General features: G+C 41.8%; 1 non-coding gene across 1 annotated transcript; it reads left to right on the top strand.

Annotated features, from left to right (window-relative positions):
• Nucleotides 1–2,823: 2,823 nt before the first annotated feature.
• LOC114816941 lies at nt 2,824–2,961 on the top strand. The gene has a single exon (XR_003764756.1). It is a non-coding gene; the product is annotated as a small nucleolar RNA SNORA7 (small nucleolar RNA).
• Nucleotides 2,962–6,150: the final 3,189 nt, after the last annotated feature.

Consider the following 6,150-nt stretch of genomic DNA (forward strand, 5'->3'; position numbering starts at 1 on the left):
AGCAGAAAACATTACAGGTTTTTCTATGCTCAACTGTATCCCATTGTACTGATCCGGTTTGATCCTACTTCACAGAATTGGAACCAAGCACTCAGTGGTATTTACTGAGTGCCTGCTGTGTGCAGAGTATTCTCCAAAGTGTTTTGGAGGGTACAGTACAATAGAGTTGGTAGATATATTCCCTGCCCATAACGAGCTTACAGCCTAGACTACAGGCAGAAGTGGAAAAATTTAGTTGACTTCCTAGCCTCCTGTCTCCTCACTCCTGTTCATAATTCACTATGCTGCCCAGATGATTTTTCTACGAAAACGTTCAAGGCATGTCAACCCACTCCTCATAATAGTCCAGTGGTTGCCCAACCACCTCCGTATCCAACAAAAATTTCTCACTATTGGTTTTAAAGCACTCCATCACCTTGCCCGCTCCTACCTCATCTCACTTCTCTCTTTCTGCAACCCAGGCTGTACACTTAATTCCTCTAGTGCTAACCTTCTCACTGTGCCTCGATCTCGCCTGTCTCACCGTTGACCCATAGTTGACCGTCTATCATATCCTGCCTCTGGCCTGGAAGTCCCTCCCTCCTCTAATCTGACAGACATCCAATCTCCCCACTTCAAAGCCTCATTGAAGACACATCTTCTCCAAGAGGCCTTTCCAGACTAAGCCCCACTTTTCTTCAACTCCCACTTCCTTCTGCATCACCCTGACTTGTTCCCTTTGCTCTTCCCACCTCCCAAATTCAAAGCACTTATGTATATATCTTTAATTTTATTTATGTTTTTTGATGTCTGTCTCCCCCATTCTAGACTTTGAGCTTATTGTGGGCAGGGAATGTCACTGTTTATTATTGTATTGTACCTTTTCAAGTCCCTAGTTCAATGCCCTGCACACAGTAAGCGCTCAATAAGTATGACTGAATGAATGAAGGTTATTTAGCTGCATTTGCTTTTTTCTGTAGTAATATAGCAGGGTTAAACAGAATAAGGCTTCCTTTCCTTTAAGTCCTGCCCCAATTCCAAGGATGAGGGACAACAAATCTAAATTGCAGATCTGAAGGGGACAAGAGCAACCACATCCTAGCCAATCAGGAACTGCATTCAAGACACAATCTAATGGGACCAAAAGAATCCACAATATCTTAGCTGCCCAGCCTCAATCTGATGTTTTTCAGTGTGTTACTTCCAAATTGGTGCTTGATAACAATCTTCATTTTGTTGAAAACCAAACTGCTAACATTTCCCTGTGAATTCTACAAAGTTTTTTTTCAAATAGGTTTTGTCCTGCGTAGATGCAAGATAATGTTGCTAAATAAATTTTATTGTTTTCAAGCTGTATTTTGCATCATAGCATGGATCTTGAATAAGGAATGGAAAAATAAAGGGATCTAAACAAATCAAATATTTTTTTTAAAAATCTTAGAAATTTGAGGCAGAATGGGGATACTGACAAATTAAGGCAAAGTATATCCAGTGAAAGGAAATATTTTTGAAGCCAAAGTCTTAAAAGAGGGATTAACAATGAATGGCTCTACAAATGAGTTGTGGGAAATATTTTTTGCTATGTTGAATTATGAAAACTCATAACAGCATTGCAATATTTACAAACAGCAAATACAGCAGGGGGTAGCTTGAATAAAAACCCAATGGATAGTTGCATAACCCTATTCAGGAACAATTTTTAACAGGCATTTATTGAGATGCTGTGCGTGTAGAAAATTAAGTATTTCAAATTCTTGTGTTTTGACTTTTTATTGCTTTTTAATAATCAGAGGTTTCATATACTTTCTTTCATTTTCTAACTTAGGAGCATGTGATCATAGAGGTTAGTTGTAGTAACTTAAATTATCTAGGCTTAACATAGAATAACAGCCTACATTTACAGTCTGGTGAAGAACTGAACTGGAAAATCTAATGCTGCATTTCAACTGATTTATTGCAATTTTTATGCTATGTTCTTGCAGTCCTCTTCCAGTTTTATGGACAAGAATAGTTATAAGGTTAATGCAAATAATAATGGAAAAACATGGCAAAAATAACTTCCCTGAAATAGCTGACATCTCAAAATAGAGAAATGGCAATTCCAAAGCAGGAATTTTGGATAGTGATAATTGAGATCATGGAATTTTATCTTTCAGGACTAAAATAAGAAATGACCAGAGAATTTTTTTTTTTAAATCTAATAATTGGTCAATAGTCTGCCACAGCCTCTTCAATACCATGTGCTCTGGGGGGCCGTGGGGTCTCTCTTCCTCCTGCCCCTCCCCCAGGAGTGAATCCCATTTACCTGATTACTGGAACTGTGGGAAGGCTGTGCAAGATGTTTGTGCCTTTCATCTGCCCAAACTTTTGCGGGGCAGGAAGGAACTCAGAGATTGCTCCTTTCTAGTCCTGTTTTAGCTACCTTTGTTAATGTTCTTATTTTGGATTGTTAAACTCAGTAATTTACTTTCATGGTTTGCAATTTATTGTTGCTTGCAACTTAACCCTGTTTCCTAGGTGTCTGACAACTCACACATAGAAAGTGAATCCCTGGTGGTACAGGCTCCACTGATAAATTACTTATCTTGTATCCACCCAAGGGGTCCATACAGTACTGGGCACAAAGAAAAGCACTGCAGAGTCATGTGGATGATGGTTGTGATGATGCTATCTGGGTGATAGGTGAACTAAAGGAATATTAGAGACCTCTGCCACTTTCTTTCAGGACTCCTCCATCAACAGCAAGTGTAATTGTTGGACTTCAATCAATCTCAAGAATTTATGGAGTGCCTTCCATATACAGAGAATGGAGTCAGTACTTTGGAGATGTGTACAATGGAATTACCCCTCTCAGGGTCACTCCTGAAGAGTTTCCAGTACTCTATCAGTCCTGATTATGGGAGGGAGAGTCAAGCAGAGGCCTACCCATTCCATTCCTAGCTTGGGCAGTGGCTAGCCAGTGGAAGGCAGTCTGCTACAAGTTAAAACCTACCTGTGCTGGGCAGCAGTGGCATGGGAGAGAGTCAAGGGTGCATACTCAAGTTTTCTGCACAGAAAGAGGCAATGGTAAACCACTTCCATATTTTTTACCAAGAAAACTCTGTGGATCCACTATCAGAACGATTGCAGATGGAGTTGGGGCATTTGGGAGAGATGTGTCCATGGTGTCGCGATGGGTAGGAGACGACTCGACAACAAAGACAAGACAGTGGAATTAGCAGGCTTGATCCCTGACCTCAGATAGCTTCCAGTCTCTAGAAACAGACTCTAAAATAAAATCCAGGTAGGAGAAAGTGATGAAGTAGGTGATATATGTACACAAGCGCTTCAAGAGGCTGTGAGTGCTTATGTCCTTATGCGATGTGGAAGTGCCAAAGTGAAAATTGTAGAGCTATAAAACAAGGAAATGAGAGCTAAATCATGGAAGCCTTCCTAAAGAAATGGGATTTCAAAAAGGTTCTTTAGATGGGTTGAGCTGTGATCTGTTGGATATAAAGAGAGAGAGGAAGGGAGTTCCAGACAGGATGGAGAGAGTGAGCAAAAAGTAAATGTGCGAGAGAAAAGAACAAGGCACAGAGCGTATGTTAATCAAGCATCCGTGGTTTATATTGAGTGTTTACTCTGTGCAGAGCACTGTATTAAGTGCTTGGGAGAGTACAATAGACCAGAATGGGTAGATGTGTTCCCTGCCCAGAAGAGTTGATGATATAGAGGGGGAGATAGCCAATATAAAAAATAGCGATAGGAAAAATGGCAGGGTATAAGGAGAGCTATAAAAGTGCTATTGAGCTGAGAGTGGGGTGATTATCAAGTGCATAGGTGATAATAATGATATTTCTTAAGCACTTAACATGTGTCAAGAACTGTTCTAAGTGCTGGGGTAGTTGCAAGGTAATCACGTTGTTCCACGTGATGATGATGATGGTATTTGTCAAGCACTGTTCTAAGCAATGGGGTAGATACAAAGTTAGGTTGTCCCCCCTCACCGTGGGGCTCACAGTCTTAATCCTCATTTTACAGATGGGTAACAGGCATGGAGAAGTTGTGACTTGCCCAAAGTAACACAGCTGAATAAATGGCAGAGCTGAGATCAGAACCCATGACCTCAGGCTTCTAAACCCATGCCATTTCCACTAAGTCACGCAAAGGGAGAATGAGTAAGGAAAATGAGGGCTTAGTCAGGGAAGGCCTTTTGGAAGAGCTGTGACTTTAATAAGGCTTTGAGGGTGGGAAGAGGGGAGGACTGTCAGTTATGAAATGGGATGGAGTTCCAGGCCAGAGAGAGAATATGAGCAAAACATCAGTGGTGGAATCAAGGGACAGTGAATAGGTTGTGTCATAATTCCCTGGTTCATACTAACCAAGACCTTCCTTGACCCAGAGAGAGTCAGTGATACATAGTAGAGTCAAGCCACACCACTGATCACCAAGGTTACTGCAGAAAGTTTTTTTACTTAGTTTTACCAGCATGCAAGGGAGTGACACATACACATACTCACTCCACCAAGGGTCCAATGCCAGTCTGTGGTCAAAGGAAGCCATTCTGCCAATGCTTCTTCTTTCTGCTTCCAAGTGCTGCTCTCTGCATGCTTCCTTCTTGCTTGTCTGCATGCTTCTAGCCCAGGTGCTTGCCTCTGTGTATGTTTTCAGCATGCCTCCTTACTATTCAAAATGAGCACCTTTCACCTGCCTTAGTCATCACAGCTGGGGCTCTATGTGGCAGTCATTGATTGATCCAGGCCTGTTACCTGGTAGAACAGGGAGGGAAAGGGACACCTCCCTCCATACACCACCCCCAAAGGTCAGCAATCACCTGTTCCAGGTAGAGCCCACCAGTGCCTTTGCAAGTCTCTTCCTTGTTGTTGTTCATGGAATCACACACAGTCACTGAATAATCAGCTGCTTGTGGGCTCATCACAGGTTGGCATTAGGGAAGTGTGTGGGTGGGTGGTAACAGATCAGCAAGGTAAGGGAGGAGGGAGAGACCTGACTGAGTGATTTAAAGTCAATGGGAAGGAGTTTCTATTTGATGCAGAGGTGGATGGGCAGTGAAGTGAAGATATATGGACAGAATGAGCTTTAAAAAAATGATCATGATTAGCGGAGTGACGTTGGGACTGGAGTGGAGAGAGGCTGGGGGCTGGGAGGTTAGCTTGAGAAGAATAATATGTGTGATCTGGGGTTTAATGGGAAAAGAGAGTAGGTAATTAAGAGAGTGACTGCTAATTGAACACCTTAATAGTCATCAATCAATGTTATTTACTGAACATTTACTGTGTGCAGAGCTCTGTACTAAACTCTTGATGCGCAGAGGAATAGGTTACCATTTGAGGTTTTACAGGTAGGTGGAACAGTTCTCCACTGGCAATGTATAATGCCTGGCATTGCACTGTACATAAGGCTACCTAGTAAGTTTCATTTTGAGCAATGATGTCCTGAAGAATTTGTTTGAAATGTCTAACAGAGAATCTCAATGCATGGTTTTCAACCTCACCTGCAAAAAGAACTCTCACATTTCTATAACACTGCGCTTAAATCTCTAAAAGGTCTTGCACTGTCAACTGTGGAAATGTTAATAGGTGGATGGAAATCCTCTGATACTGGGGAGGGCTAATAGATTTTCCTTTTAAAAATCCACTCTTAACTAGCTGATATTTCCCTCCTTCGGATTGCTCCCTAGGTATTTAGGGCCTGGTTTCATCCCATGCAATTCCAGGGGGCTTCTGGATGAGGAAGGGATTGTCCTCCTTGATTTCTATTAGTACAAATAATACTCATTATGAAAATAATTTTATCTGTCAAGTGGCAGGCATGGTGATAAATTCTGGGGGAGGTACAATATAACCGGATTGAGCACATTTCCTGTACCACATAGGACTTACATTCTAAGGGGGAGAGAGAACAGTGGTAGTAGTATTAGCATGTATTCATTCAGTCGTATTTATTGAGCGCTTACTATGTGCAGAACACTGTACTAAGCACTTGGAATGTACGATTCGGCAACAGATAGAGAAAATCCCTGCCCAACAATGAGCTCACAGTCTAAAAGTATTGAGTACTTGCTCTCCCCCTCAGGAGATATCTACATAAAGAGAAGCAGTCTTGCTTAGGGGAAAGAGCACTGACTTGGAAGTCAGCGGTCATGGGTTCTAATCCCGTCTCCACCATTTT

This window comes from Ornithorhynchus anatinus, chromosome 1, assembly GCF_004115215.2.
Source record: "Ornithorhynchus anatinus isolate Pmale09 chromosome 1, mOrnAna1.pri.v4, whole genome shotgun sequence".
NCBI lineage: Eukaryota > Metazoa > Chordata > Mammalia > Monotremata > Ornithorhynchidae > Ornithorhynchus > Ornithorhynchus anatinus.